We start from the raw sequence: 14,439 nt of genomic DNA on the forward strand, positions 1-14,439 counted from the left end.
TTGGTTGATAAGTTGACTTTAGTGAATCAAGGTCAAGGTGGTGAATTCAGAGTTGACGAGAATGGTGTTTTGAAATTTGGGAATCGGGTGTGTATTCCGGACGTTACCGAACTTAAGAAGAGTATTCTTGAAGAATGACATTGTAGTGGCTTGAGTATTCATCCTGGAGCTACGAAGATGTATCATGATTTGAAAAAGTTATTTTGGTGGCCGGGAATGAAAAGAGAAATTGCGAGTTTTGTTTATTCTTGTTTGACTTGTCAGAAGTCAAAGATTGAGCATCAGAAGCCGTCTGGGCTAATGCAACCGTTGGCTATTCCAGAGTGGAAGTGGGATAGTATCAGTATGGATTTTGTTTCTGGTTTACCGAGGACAAGTAAGAATTTTGAAGCTATTTGGGTGATTGTTGATAGATTGACGAAATCGGCTCATTTCATTCCGATCAGAATGGATTATCCGTTAGAGAGATTAGCTGACTTGTATATTGAGAGAATTGTAAGTTTGCATGGTATTCCGTCGAGTATTGTTTCGGACAGAGATCCTAGATTTACATCGAAGTTCTGGGAAGGTTTGCAGAGGGCTTTGGGAACTAAGCTGAGATTGAGTTCTGCATATCATCCGCAGACTGATGGTCAGACTGAGAGGACGATTCAGTCACTAGAGGATCTTTTGAGGGCTTGTGTTTTGGAAAAGGGAGGTGTTTGGGATTGTTATTTACCTTTGATTGAGTTTACCTACAACAATAGTTTTCATTCGAGCATTGGTATGGCACCGTTTGAAGCTTTGTATGGTAGGAGATGTCGGACGCCTTTATGTTGGTATGAGTCCGGTGAGAGTGCGGTGGTTGGACCGGAGATTGTTCAACAAACTACAGAAAAGATTAAGATGATTCAGGAGAAGATGAGGATTGCTCAGAGTCGTCAGAAGAGTTATCACGATAAGAGGAGGAAGTCACTTGAGTTTCAAGAGGGAGATCACGTGTTTCTTCGTGTTACTCCGATAACTGGGGTTGGTCGAGCTTTGAAGTCAAAGAAGTTGACACCTCGATTTATTGGTCCTTATCAGATTTCGGAGAGGATAGGGGAGGTAGCCTATCGTATCGCTTTACCGCCGTCACTTGCGAATTTGCATGAGGTTTTTCATGTGTCTCAGTTGAGGAGGTACATTCATGATCCGTCGCATGTAGTCCAAGTAGATGATGTACAGGTGAGAGATAACCTGACTGTTGAAACATCACCTATGAGGATCGAGGATCGAGAGTTGAAGCAGTTGCGGGGTAAAGAGATTGCTTTGGTAAAGGTAGCTTGGGGAGGACCAGCAGGTGGCAATGTGACTTGGGAACTGGAGAGTCAGATGAAGGAGTCTTATCCAGAGTTATTCGCTTGAGGTATGTTTTCGAGGACGAAAACTCTTTTAGTGGGGGAGAGTTGTAACACCCCGATGAAAATAAGATAATTATTTAAATTAAGTTAATAATATATTTATTAATTTAATTAAATAATTGGATTATTATTGGAATATTATTGGGATTATTATTGGATTATTATTATTATTATTATTGGAATAAAAGTTGGAATTAGAAAAGATCCCATTTGGTAAAAAGAGGTTTTCACGTGAAAACAGAGAAACGACTCAAAAAGTGGAAAAGGAAAAAGGGCAAAGAGCAAGAGAACAAGGGTTGAAGGAAGGAAAAGCTTGGAGCTCAGAGATTTGCCGGATTAACTCAGGTAAGGGGGGTTTATCGTCGTTTAATGGGTATTATGGGATAATATGTAATGGGTAGTGATAAACCATTGATTTATAGAACATCGTAAGGTACGGTACACTTAAGTAGAATACGAAATATGGTAAGGTACCACGCGCTTAAGTGATTTTGGTATATCATAAGATATAGGTCACATACACTTAAGTGGACTTTTTAGCTTGCAGCCCAATAAGTGGTTCTATAAATAGAACCCTTGTGCAGAAGCATTAGATTAGATAAAATTATATCTCTCTCTCTCTCTCTCTCTCTCTCTCACACACACACACACACACTCTCACTCTCACTCAAAGCCTTCATTCGTAGCAGCTAGCACTGAGATTGAAGGAATCCGTTCGTGTGGACTGAGTAGAGGCGTTGTCACCATTCAACGTTCGTGATCACTCCTTAGACCTGCATCAAAGGTCTCAATCGCCACAAGAGATAATGATTTCTATCACTGATCATGCCCATTCGTAGGGATCACTAAAGGAGAAAATTTTAAATTTTGCTGCATTTTTGGATCACTATTCTCCTTCAGTGGTATCAAAGCCACTTATGAAACCATGCATTTGATAACTGTTTATTTTCTATATTTTCTGTATTAATACGATTAAAAGACAAAATGAATTAAATAATAAACGAGTAATTAAATTTGGCATCATGTGTGTACGATTTGGATGATTGATTTTGACTTGCTTCGAAATCCTACGTTAGTATGGTGAAGCAGCGATACATCGATCGTCCATAAGTTACATAGTTGAGATCGATCAAGTTATATATATGATATAAGAATTTTTGATGCAAAATACGGTATATATGATATATTGTTTCTATTCGTTCATTCAAACACTTAATGGTTGTTTTCCTTTGATTGATCAATGGTCATTTGTTTCGGAATCCGACGAAAGTATGGTGAATCAATAACGTGTTAATCAATCATACTGAATTAATAATCGAGGTGTGTCTGACGGTATGAAATTGCTGCATTAGGGTTCATGACGGTATAAGGGTTGTGTTGTCAATGAGTTATGCGATTAGGGTTGTGACTACACAAGAATTATGCTTTAAAGTATCAAGTGTTGATGCAAAATTTTTGCATCCGGGCGCTGCCCCTAACAACCCTGCATGGTCGTTGACCGGGCAGCGAAACCCCCCGTCTAACTCTGCATAGTGTGATCAGTCGCCGAAATTTATATTTGTTTATTTAATTAACAAAATTTAAATTAATAATAATAATAACGTGTTTATTATTATTGTCTTGTGGTGATCGGTTATGACCTTAGTTTTCCTTTGTTTTGTTTTGGGATTTTAAAATACGACCTGCGTGTTGTGCCTCTCTTTTAATCTCTTGATGTAAAATCTTTTCTCATCTCACTCCCTCGTATGTAAAACACGTTTCTTTTATATAATGCAATGTTATGAAGAAAGAGAAGAATACGACATCAAAGGAGGACAACCTTGAAGATCTTGCTTGGAGAAGCTTAGATCATTATTAGGTTATCTTAGGTTCTCTCATTGTCTTGGGAGAACAATTGCGCTAGGGGTCATATGTAACACCCCGATGAAAATAAGATAATTATTTAAATTAAGTTAATAATATATTTATTAATTTAATTAAATAATTGGATTATTATTGGAATATTATTGGGATTATTATTGGATTATTATTATTATTATTATTGGAATATAAGTTGGAATTAGAAAAGATCCCATTTGGTAAAAAGAGGTTTTCACGTGAAAACAGAGAAACGACTCAAAAAGTGGAAAAGGAAAAAGGGAAAAGAGCAAGAGAACAAGGGTTGAAGGAAGGAAAAGCTTGGAGCTCAGAGATTTGCCGGATTAACTCAGGTAAGGGGGGTTTATCGTCGTTTAATGGGTATTATGGGATAATATGTAATGGGTAGTGATAAACCATTGATTTACCTCTGATTAGAATGATGTATGATGAAATTGTGAACTTCTGGATGAACGAAAAATTGGATTATAATTGAGGGAAATTCGTAAGAATTAGATGTAATAATGTTAGGATTTGTGGAATTGAATAGGATATGATTTGTGTTAGATGATATGAACGATTGCTGGGTAAAATTGGACTGTGGAAGGTTGAATTGGAGAGATCTCGTAGCAGAGAAAGCCATAGCAGGTCTGGAAATTCTGGTTTCTGGTCATACGCGTATGGCACTAGGCAATACGCGTATGAGATGGTCTGGTACGCGTATGGCACTAGGCAATACGCGTATGGATGAGGAAGATGATGTTTTGAACGTGTTTTGGTCTCTGTTGGTACGCGTATGGGGAAGTGATACGCGTAGCATACGCGTATGAGATGGTGTTACGCGTATGGAACTTGGTCAGGAGATGGGCTATACACGTATGGGACTAGGCAATACGCGTATGGGCAGGATTGTGATTTTCCTGAGCTGTTGTTGTGCAGTTTTTAGCTGTTCAGCTGAGTAATGTAATTTAGCTGATGTATGATATATTAGGGATCATTTCCCGTTGTTTTGAGTAGTATGGGTATTAATAGAGTGTGCTAATACTGTGGTTGTTATTTGGCATGATCTGATATGCTTATGTGATAAAATACTGATGATGTGTGATGGTATGCATGATGCTGTGAATGTATCAGTTATGTGTGCATTTGTGAATAGACTGTTTTATGGCTTAGAGTGTGAGCATATGTCTATTCTTGAATTGTTGTTGATGATTTAGCATTGCTAGGTGATTAGCATGCATATTGTGGCCTTTATGGTGGTAGCTAATTCCCATGGTGAGGAATTAGTGAGTTGGTCATTATGGACTGTTGTTGATGTTTGCATGCTAGGTGAATTAGCGTGCATAGCATGGCCCTTGGGGTGGTAGCTAATTCCCATGGTGAGGAATTAGTGAGTGAGTCACTAGGTCTCAAATGAGTGGGACTAGTGAGCTTGGTAGCCGTATCTGGATTTGATCGGTGAGGTTGAACTATATGTTCACGAATAGTCGGTACCGCATGCATGGAGTCTCATTGCATATTGTATTGTATGGCGTATAATATGAATGGATGTATTCCAATATTATACGTGTGTTTTGTGGTTGAGTTGAGTATGATTTTAGTTGATATTGCCGTTGCTGAATGTATGATCTGATTAGGGTGATGAATGTGTGAAATTACTTAGCATTACATGATAATTTATAATGCTTATTATAACGATTGAGGAACTCACCCTTACAACTATTTTTCAGGTAACGAGCAGTGATTGAGTAGAAGCTAGTGCTTGGAGTCTAGTGTAGTCTCCTTAGGGGGTCATGCTCTGATAGATGTAACATCGGGACGGGATGTTTTACCTTGTTGAATAATTTTACATGTAATGTGTTACATGTTTTGCATGATTGATTTGAATTCTATCCGCTGCGTATTGTGCAAATGCTTTATGTTTTGAATTAATAAAAGAGCATGACAGTTATTATGGTGAATGGTGTGAGGTGATTGTGTGACACCCTTAATTGCACCTTTACTCTGATATATATATATATATTTGTTGTTTTAATTAAATATTTGGGGTAATTTAGAAGGGTGTTACATTAGTGGTATCAGAGCATAGTCGGTCGAGTCGAGTCGTAATTATTCTGTTTCCCCTGTACGGGATAGGTGTTGTGTAACCCTATCAGTACTTATTGTTTAGCTTGTTGGGTTTTCAGAATAGAGATGGCTGGAAGAGGTAGAGATGATGCTGCGATTGCTGAGGCTCTGGGTATGCTAGCTGGAGTACTTGGAGGAAATCCGAATGTTGTGGGAATGGGAGCTGCTCGTCAACTGAGTGAGTTCCAGAAGAACAATCCTCCAATGTTCAAGGGAGCATACGATCCAGATGGCGCTCAGAAGTGGTTGAAGGAGATCGAGAGAATCTTCCGAGTGACTGAGTGTGCCGATAACCAGAAGGTCAGGTTCGGTACGCATATGCTGTCAGAGGAAGCAGATGATTGGTGGGTTGCTACCCGCACTGAGTTGGAAACTGCTGGAATGCTGAGATCACTTGGGCGGTGTTCAGAGAGAGATTCCTGAGGAAGTACTTTCCAGAGGATGTTAGAGGAAAGAAAGAGATAGAGTTCTTGGAATTGAAGCAGGGTAACCGGTCTGTTACTGAGTATGCTGCTAAGTTCACAGAACTGTCGAAGTATTACACTCCCTATAACGAGGCTACTGGGGAATTTTCAATGTGTGTGAAGTTTGAGAACGGGTTACGTCCCGAGATTAAACAGGCTATTGGGTATCACCGGATTAGAGTGTTTTCTGACTTGGTTGACTGTTGCAGGATTTTTGAACAAGATACCAAGGCCAGAGCGGAGAGCTATCAGCAAAGGGTTGATAGGAAAGGCAAGAATCAGAATGATCGTGGGAAACCGTATGCAGCTGGCAAAGGTTTTCAGAGACAGAGTGGGATGAAGAGGCCTAGTGGGGGAGACTCCAGTGCCCCTGCTAAGTGTTACAGATGTGGTCAGGCTGGACATCGTATCCATGAGTGTACCAGTAATGAGAAGAAGTGTTTCAAGTGTGGAAAGGGTGGTCACTTGGCTGCAGAGTGCCGGTTGAAGACTGTGACTTGTTTTAACTGTGGAGAGGTGGGTCATATCAGTCCATAGTGTCCTAAGCCGAAGAGAGAGAATCAGTCGGGAGGCAAGGTTTTTGCTTTATCGGGTTCTGAGACTTCTGCAGATGATCGTTTGATCCGAGGTACGTGTTATATTAATGGCTTTCCTCTTATAGCTATTATTGACACAGGTGCGACTCATTCCTTTATATCTTTGGATTGTGCTGTGAAACTTAAGTTAGAGATATCTGAGATGCTTGGTAGTATGGTGATTGATACTCCTGCGAAGGGTTCAGTGACTACTACTTCAGTTTGTTTAAATTTTCCTTTGAGTATTTTTGGTAGAGACTTTGGGATGGACCTTGTGTGTCTTCCATTAGTACAGATTGATGTTATCCTGGGTATGAACTGGTTGGTGTTTAACCGAGTTTATATCAACTGTTTTGATAAGACTGTGATCTTTCCTGAGAGTGAGGAAGGAAGGAGTTTGTTTCTATCAGCAAAGCAGGTGAATGAGGCAGTAGCAGATGGGGCAGAGTTGTTTATGCTGTTAGCGACTTTGGAGGCTAAAAATAAACTGGTGATTTGTGACCTAGCAGTGGTGTGTGATTTTCCTGATGTGTTTCCTGAAGAAGTGAATGAATTACCACCAGAGCGTGAAGTTGAGTTCTCGATTGATTTAGTACCTGGTACTAGACCGATATCGATGTCTCCGTACCGTATGTCTGCTGTTGAGTTAACTGAATTGAAGAGTCAGTTGGAAGATCTGTTGGATAAGAAATTTATTCGTCCGAGTGTGTCACCGTGGGGTGCACCAGTGTTATTGGTTAAGAAGAAAGAAGGTACTATGAGGTTGTGTGTGGACTACAGGCAACTGAATAAAGTGACGATCAAGAATCGGTATCCTTTGCCGAGGATTGATGATTTGATGGATCAGTTGGTTGGTGCGAGTGTGTTCAGCAAAATAGATTTGAGATCGGGGTATCATCAGATACGTGTGAAAACTGAGGATATTCAGAAGACTGCTTTCAGAACAAGGTATGGACATTATGAGTATTCTGTAATGCCTTTCGGTGTGACTAATGCGCCTGGAGTATTTATGGAGTATATGAATAGGATTTTCCATCCGTACCTAGATAAGTTTGTTGTGGTGTTTATTGATGACATTTTGGTGTATTCGAAATCTGAAGAAGAGCATGCTGAGCATTTGAGAGTGGTTTTAGAAGTTCTACGAGAAAAGAAGTTATTTGCTAAACTCTCTAAATGTGAATTTTGGTTAGAAGAGGTTAGTTTTCTTGGTCATGTGATTTCAAGAGGTGGTGTTGCTGTTGATCCTTCTAAGATAGAAGCGGTATCTAAGTGGGAAGCTCCTAGGTCTGTTGCTGAGATTCGAAGTTTCCTTGGTTTGGCTGGTTATTATAGGAAGTTCATTGAGGGATTTTCTAAGTTGGCGTTACCGTTGACGATGTTGACTAGAAAGAGGCAAGCATTTGTTTGGGACCCAAAATGTGAAGAAGGCTTCCAAGAGTTAAAGAGAAGGTTAACTACTGCTCCTATTCTAATATTACCAAGTTTGTCAGAATCATTTGAGGTTTACTGTGATGCTTCATTGTTGGGTTTGGGTGGTGTGTTGATGCAGAATAAGCAGGTTATAGCTTATGCTTCGAGACAACTGAGGGTTCATGAGAGGAACTATCCGACACACGATTTAGAGTTGGCAGCTGTGGTGTTTGTTCTGAAGTTATGGAGGCATTACTTGTACGGGTCGAGATTTGAGGTTTTCAGTGACCATAAAAGTTTAAAGTATTTGTTTGATCAGAAAGAACTGAATATGAGACAGAGGAGATGGTTAGAGTTTCTGAAGGATTATGACTTTGGTTTGAATTACCATCCGGGTAAAGCAAATGTAGTGGCTGATGCATTGAGTCGGAAATCATTACATATGTCTATGTTAATGGTTAGGGAATTGGATTTAATTGAGCAGTTTAGAGACTTGAGTTTGGTGTGTGAGAGTACTCACAATAGTGTTAAGTTGGGAATGTTGAAGTTAACGAGTGGTATTCTGGATGAGATTAGAGAGAGTCAGAAATCCGATGTGCTTTTGGTTGATAAGTTGACTTTAGTGAATCAAGGTCAAGGTGGTGAATTCAGAGTTGACGAGAATGGTGTTTTGAAATTTGGGAATCGGGTGTGTATTCCGGACGTTACCGAACTTAAGAAGAGTATTCTTGAAGAATGACATTGTAGTGGCTTGAGTATTCATCCTGGAGCTACGAAGATGTATCATGATTTGAAAAAGTTATTTTGGTGGCCGGGAATGAAAAGAGAAATTGCGAGTTTTGTTTATTCTTGTTTGACTTGTCAGAAGTCAAAGATTGAGCATCAGAAGCCGTCTGGGCTAATGCAACCGTTGGCTATTCCAGAGTGGAAATGGGATAGTATCAGTATGGATTTTGTTTCTGGTTTACCGAGGACAAGTAAGAATTTTGAAGCTATTTGGGTGATTGTTGATAGATTGACGAAATCGGCTCATTTCATTCCGATCAGAATGGATTATCCGTTAGAGAGATTAGCTGACTTGTATATTGAGAGAATTGTAAGTTTGCATGGTATTCCGTCGAGTATTGTTTCGGACAGAGATCCTAGATTTACATCGAAGTTCTGGGAAGGTTTGCAGAGGGCTTTGGGAACTAAGCTGAGATTGAGTTCTGCATATCATCCGCAGACTGATGGTCAGACTGAGAGGACGATTCAGTCACTAGAGGATCTTTTGAGGGCTTGTGTTTTGGAAAAGGGAGGTGTTTGGGATTGTTATTTACCTTTGATTGAGTTTACCTACAACAATAGTTTTCATTCGAGCATTGGTATGGCACCGTTTGAAGCTTTGTATGGTAGGAGATGTCGGACGCCTTTATGTTGGTATGAGTCCGGTGAGAGTGCGGTGGTTGGACCGGAGATTGTTCAACAAACTACAGAAAAGATTAAGATGATTCAGGAGAAGATGAGGATTGCTCAGAGTCGTCAGAAGAGTTATCACGATAAGAGGAGGAAGTCACTTGAGTTTCAAGAGGGAGATCACGTGTTTCTTCGTGTTACTCCGATAACTGGGGTTGGTCGAGCTTTGAAGTCAAAGAAGTTGACACCTCGATTTATTGGTCCTTATCAGATTTCGGAGAGGATAGGGGAGGTAGCCTATCGTATCGCTTTACCGCCGTCACTTGCGAATTTGCATGAGGTTTTTCATGTGTCTCAGTTGAGGAGGTACATTCATGATCCGTCGCATGTAGTCCAAGTAGATGATGTACAGGTGAGAGATAACCTGACTGTTGAAACATCACCTATGAGGATCGAGGATCGAGAGTTGAAGCAGTTGCGGGGTAAAGAGATTGCTTTGGTAAAGGTAGCTTGGGGAGGACCAGCAGGTGGCAATGTGACTTGGGAACTGGAGAGTCAGATGAAGGAGTCTTATCCAGAGTTATTCGCTTGAGGTATGTTTTCGAGGACGAAAACTCTTTTAGTGGGGGAGAGTTGTAACACCCCGATGAAAATAAGATAATTATTTAAATTAAGTTAATAATATATTTATTAATTTAATTAAATAATTGGATTATTATTGGAATATTATTGGGATTATTATTGGATTATTATTATTATTATTATTGGAATAAAAGTTGGAATTAGAAAAGATCCCATTTGGTAAAAAGAGGTTTTCACGTGAAAACAGAGAAACGACTCAAAAAGTGGAAAAGGAAAAAGGGCAAAGAGCAAGAGAACAAGGGTTGAAGGAAGGAAAAGCTTGGAGCTCAGAGATTTGCCGGATTAACTCAGGTAAGGGGGGTTTATCGTCGTTTAATGGGTATTATGGGATAATATGTAATGGGTAGTGATAAACCATTGATTTATAGAACATCGTAAGGTACGGTACACTTAAGTAGAATACGAAATATGGTAAGGTACCACGCGCTTAAGTGATTTTGGTATATCATAAGATATAGGTCACATACACTTAAGTGGACTTTTTAGCTTGCAGCCCAATAAGTGGTTCTATAAATAGAACCCTTGTGCAGAAGCATTAGATTAGATAAAATTATATCTCTCTCTCTCTCTCTCTCTCTCTCTCACACACACACACACACACTCTCACTCTCACTCAAAGCCTTCATTCGTAGCAGCTAGCACTGAGATTGAAGGAATCCGTTCGTGTGGACTGAGTAGAGGCGTTGTCACCATTCAACGTTCGTGATCACTCCTTAGACCTGCATCAAAGGTCTCAATCGCCACAAGAGATAATGATTTCTATTACTGATCATGCCCATTCGTAGGGATCACTAAAGGAGAAAATTTTAAATTTTGCTGCATTTTTGGATCACTATTCTCCTTCAGTGGTATCAAAGCCACTTATGAAACCATGCATTTGATAACTGTTTATTTTCTATATTTTCTGTATTAATACGATTAAAAGACAAAATGAATTAAATAATAAACGAGTAATTAAATTTGGCATCATGTGTGTACGATTTGGATGATTGATTTTGACTTGCTTCGAAATCCTACGTTAGTATGGTGAAGCAGCGATACATCGATCGTCCATAAGTTACATAGTTGAGATCGATCAAGTTATATATATGATATAAGAATTTTTGATGCAAAATACGGTATATATGATATATTCTTTCTATTAGTTCATTCAAACACTTAATGGTTGTTTTCCTTTGATTGATCAATGGTCATTTGTTTCGGAATCCGACGAAAGTATGGTGAATCAATAACGTGTTAATCAATCATACTGAATTAATAATCGAGGTGTGTCTGACGGTATGAAATTGCTGCATTAGGGTTCATGACGGTATAAGGGTTGTGTTGTCAATGAGTTATGCGATTAGGGTTGTGACTACACAAGAATTATGCTTTAAAGTATCAAGTGTTGATGCAAAATTTTTGCATCCGGGCGCTGCCCCTAACAACCCTGCATGGTCGTTGACCGGGCAGCGAAACCCCCCGTCTAACTCTGCATAGTGTGATCAGTCGCCGAAATTTATATTTGTTTATTTAATTAACAAATTTAAATTAATAATAATAATAATGTGTTTATTATTATTGTCTTGTGGTGATCGGTTATGACCTTAGTTTTCCTTTGTTTTGTTTTGGGATTTTAAAATACGACCTGCGTGTTGTGCCTCTCTTTTAATCTCTTGATGTAAAATCTTTTCTCATCTCACTCCCTCGTATGTAAAACACGTTTCTTTTATATAATGCAATGTTATGAAGAAAGAGAAGAATACAACATCAAAGGAGGACAACCTTGAAGATCTTGCTTGGAGAAGCTTAGATCATTATTAGGTTATCTTAGGTTCTCTCATTGTCTTGGGAGAACAATTGCGCTAGGGGTCATATGTAACACCCCGATGAAAATAAGATAATTATTTAAATTAAGTTAATAATATATTTATTAATTTAATTAAATAATTGGATTATTATTGGAATATTATTGGGATTATTATTGGATTATTATTATTATTATTATTGGAATAAAAGTTGGAATTAGAAAAGATCCCATTTGGTAAAAAGAGGTTTTCACGTGAAAACAGAGAAACGACTCAAAAAGTGGAAAAGGAAAAAGGGCAAAGAGCAAGAGAACAAGGGTTGAAGGAAGGAAAAGCTTGGAGCTCAGAGATTTGCCGGATTAACTCAGGTAAGGGGGTTTATCGTCGTTTAATGGGTATTATGGGATAATATGTAATGGGTAGTGATAAACCATTGATTTACCTCTGATTAGAATGATGTATGATGAAATTGTGAACTTCTGGATGAACGAAAAATTGGATTATAATTGAGGGAAATTCGTAAGAATTAGATGTAATAATGTTAGGATTTGTGGAATTGAATAGGATATGATTTGTGTTAGATGATATGAACGATTGCTGGGTAAAATTGGACTGTGGAAGGTTGAATTGGAGAGATCTCGTAGCAGAGAAAGCCATAGCAGGTCTGGAAATTCTGGTTTCTGGTCATACGCGTATGGCACTAGGCAATACGCGTATGAGATGGTCTGGTACGCGTATGGCACTAGGCAATACGCGTATGGATGAGGAAGATGATGTTTTGAACGTGTTTTGGTCTCTGTTGGTACGCGTATGGGGAAGTGATACGCGTAGCATACGCGTATGAGATGGTGTTACGCGTATGGAACTTGGTCAGGAGATGGGCTATACGCGTATGGGACTAGGCAATACGCGTATGGGCAGGATTGTGATTTTCCTGAGCTGTTGTTGTGCAGTTTTTAGCTGTTCAGCTGAGTAATGTAATTTAGCTGATGTATGATATATTAGGGATCATTTCCCGTTGTTTTGAGTAGTATGGGTATTAGTAGAGTGTGCTAATACTGTGGTTGTTATTTGGCATGATCTGATATGCTTATGTGATAAAATACTGATGATGTGTGATGGTATGAATGATGCTGTGAATGTATCAGTTATGTGTGCATTTGTGAATAGACTGTTTTATGGCTTAGAGTGTGAGCATATGTCTATTCTTGAATTGTTGTTGATGATTTAGCATTGCTAGGTGATTAGCATGCATATTGTGGCCTTTATGGTGGTAGCTAATTCCCATGGTGAGGAATTAGTGAGTTGGTCATTATGGACTGTTGTTGATGTTTGCATGCTAGATGAATTAGCGTGCATAGCATGGCCCTTGGGGTGGTAGCTAATTCCCATGGTGAGGAATTAGTGAGTGAGTCACTAGGTCTCAAATGAGTGGGACTAGTGAGCTTGGTAGCCGTATCTGGATTTGATCGGTGAGGTTGAACTATATGTTCACGAATAGTCGGTACCGCATGCATGGAGTCTCATTGCATATTGTATTGTATGGCGTATAATATGAATGGATGTATTCAATATTATACGTGTGTTTTGTGGTTGAGTTGAGTATGATTTTAGTTGATATTGCCGTTGCTGAATGTATGATCTGATTAGGGTGATGAATGTGTGAAATTACTTAGCATTACATGATAATTTATAATGCTTATTATAACGATTGAGGAACTCACCCTTACAACTATTTTTCAGGTAACGAGCAGTGATTGAGTAGAAGCTAGTGCTTGGAGTCTAGTGTAGTCTCCTTAGGGGGTCATGCTCTGATAGATGTAACATCGGGACGTGATGTTTTACCTTGTTGAATAATTTTACATGTAATGTGTTACATGTTTTGCATGATTGATTTGTATTCTATCCGTTGCGTATTGTGCAAATGCTTTATGTTTTGAATTAATAAAAGAGCATGACAGTTATTATGGTGAATGGTGTGAGGTGATTGTGTGACACCCTTAATTGCACCTTTACTCTGATATATATATATTTGTTGTTTTAATTAAATATTTGGGGTAATTTAGAAGGGTGTTACATCATAACTGTTTCATTTTGTATGTATGTTGATGCATGTGTGAGACGATTTATATGATCAATAAGCTGGTGAGATCAGAATAATTTCAAATTCCCTAAAATTAAATATTAAGTTTATACTTTCCAAGTTTTAGCACTCATCAAGACTAGTATCGAATAATGTAGGTTTCACCTACGCGAGGTGCATGTTCTATATTAGTAAGGTGCGATAGGATAATTGTAATATCCAATTGCTAAAATAATGGGTCAAACTTAACTAAACAAATTATAATAAGATTATATATGCTTAGAAGCAAGAGTTGGAAATGATCCATATGATGGATTGGAATAAGGAGTTATTCACCCAACTAAAATATTCGAGAGTTGTATGAGATACAATTGGAAGGATTTCCTACCTAAATAACCCAGTTTTGTGTAATCCGCCTACGCAAACTTAAAACAAAGTGAAATGTGGATCTCGACCCACTAGAAAATCTTCCAACGGGATTTTTCGAATCAAATGATAAGGGTCATTTGTTTTGAGTAAAATAGTGGGAGCATGTTTAAAAAAGGCCTAATTAAATATGTTATTTTAGTGATACTTATATTTTTATATTTTCCATGTAGATTACCATGACAACGAACACCTCTAACAACATTTTACGCTCAATCCTTGATAAGGAAAAATTGTCTGGGACAAATTTTCTAGATTGACACCGAAATCCGAGGATTGTCCTCAAACATG

The sequence above is a fragment of the Lathyrus oleraceus genome, chromosome 6 (assembly GCF_024323335.1).
Source record: "Lathyrus oleraceus cultivar Zhongwan6 chromosome 6, CAAS_Psat_ZW6_1.0, whole genome shotgun sequence".
Classification (NCBI taxonomy): Eukaryota; Viridiplantae; Streptophyta; class Magnoliopsida; order Fabales; family Fabaceae; genus Lathyrus; species Lathyrus oleraceus.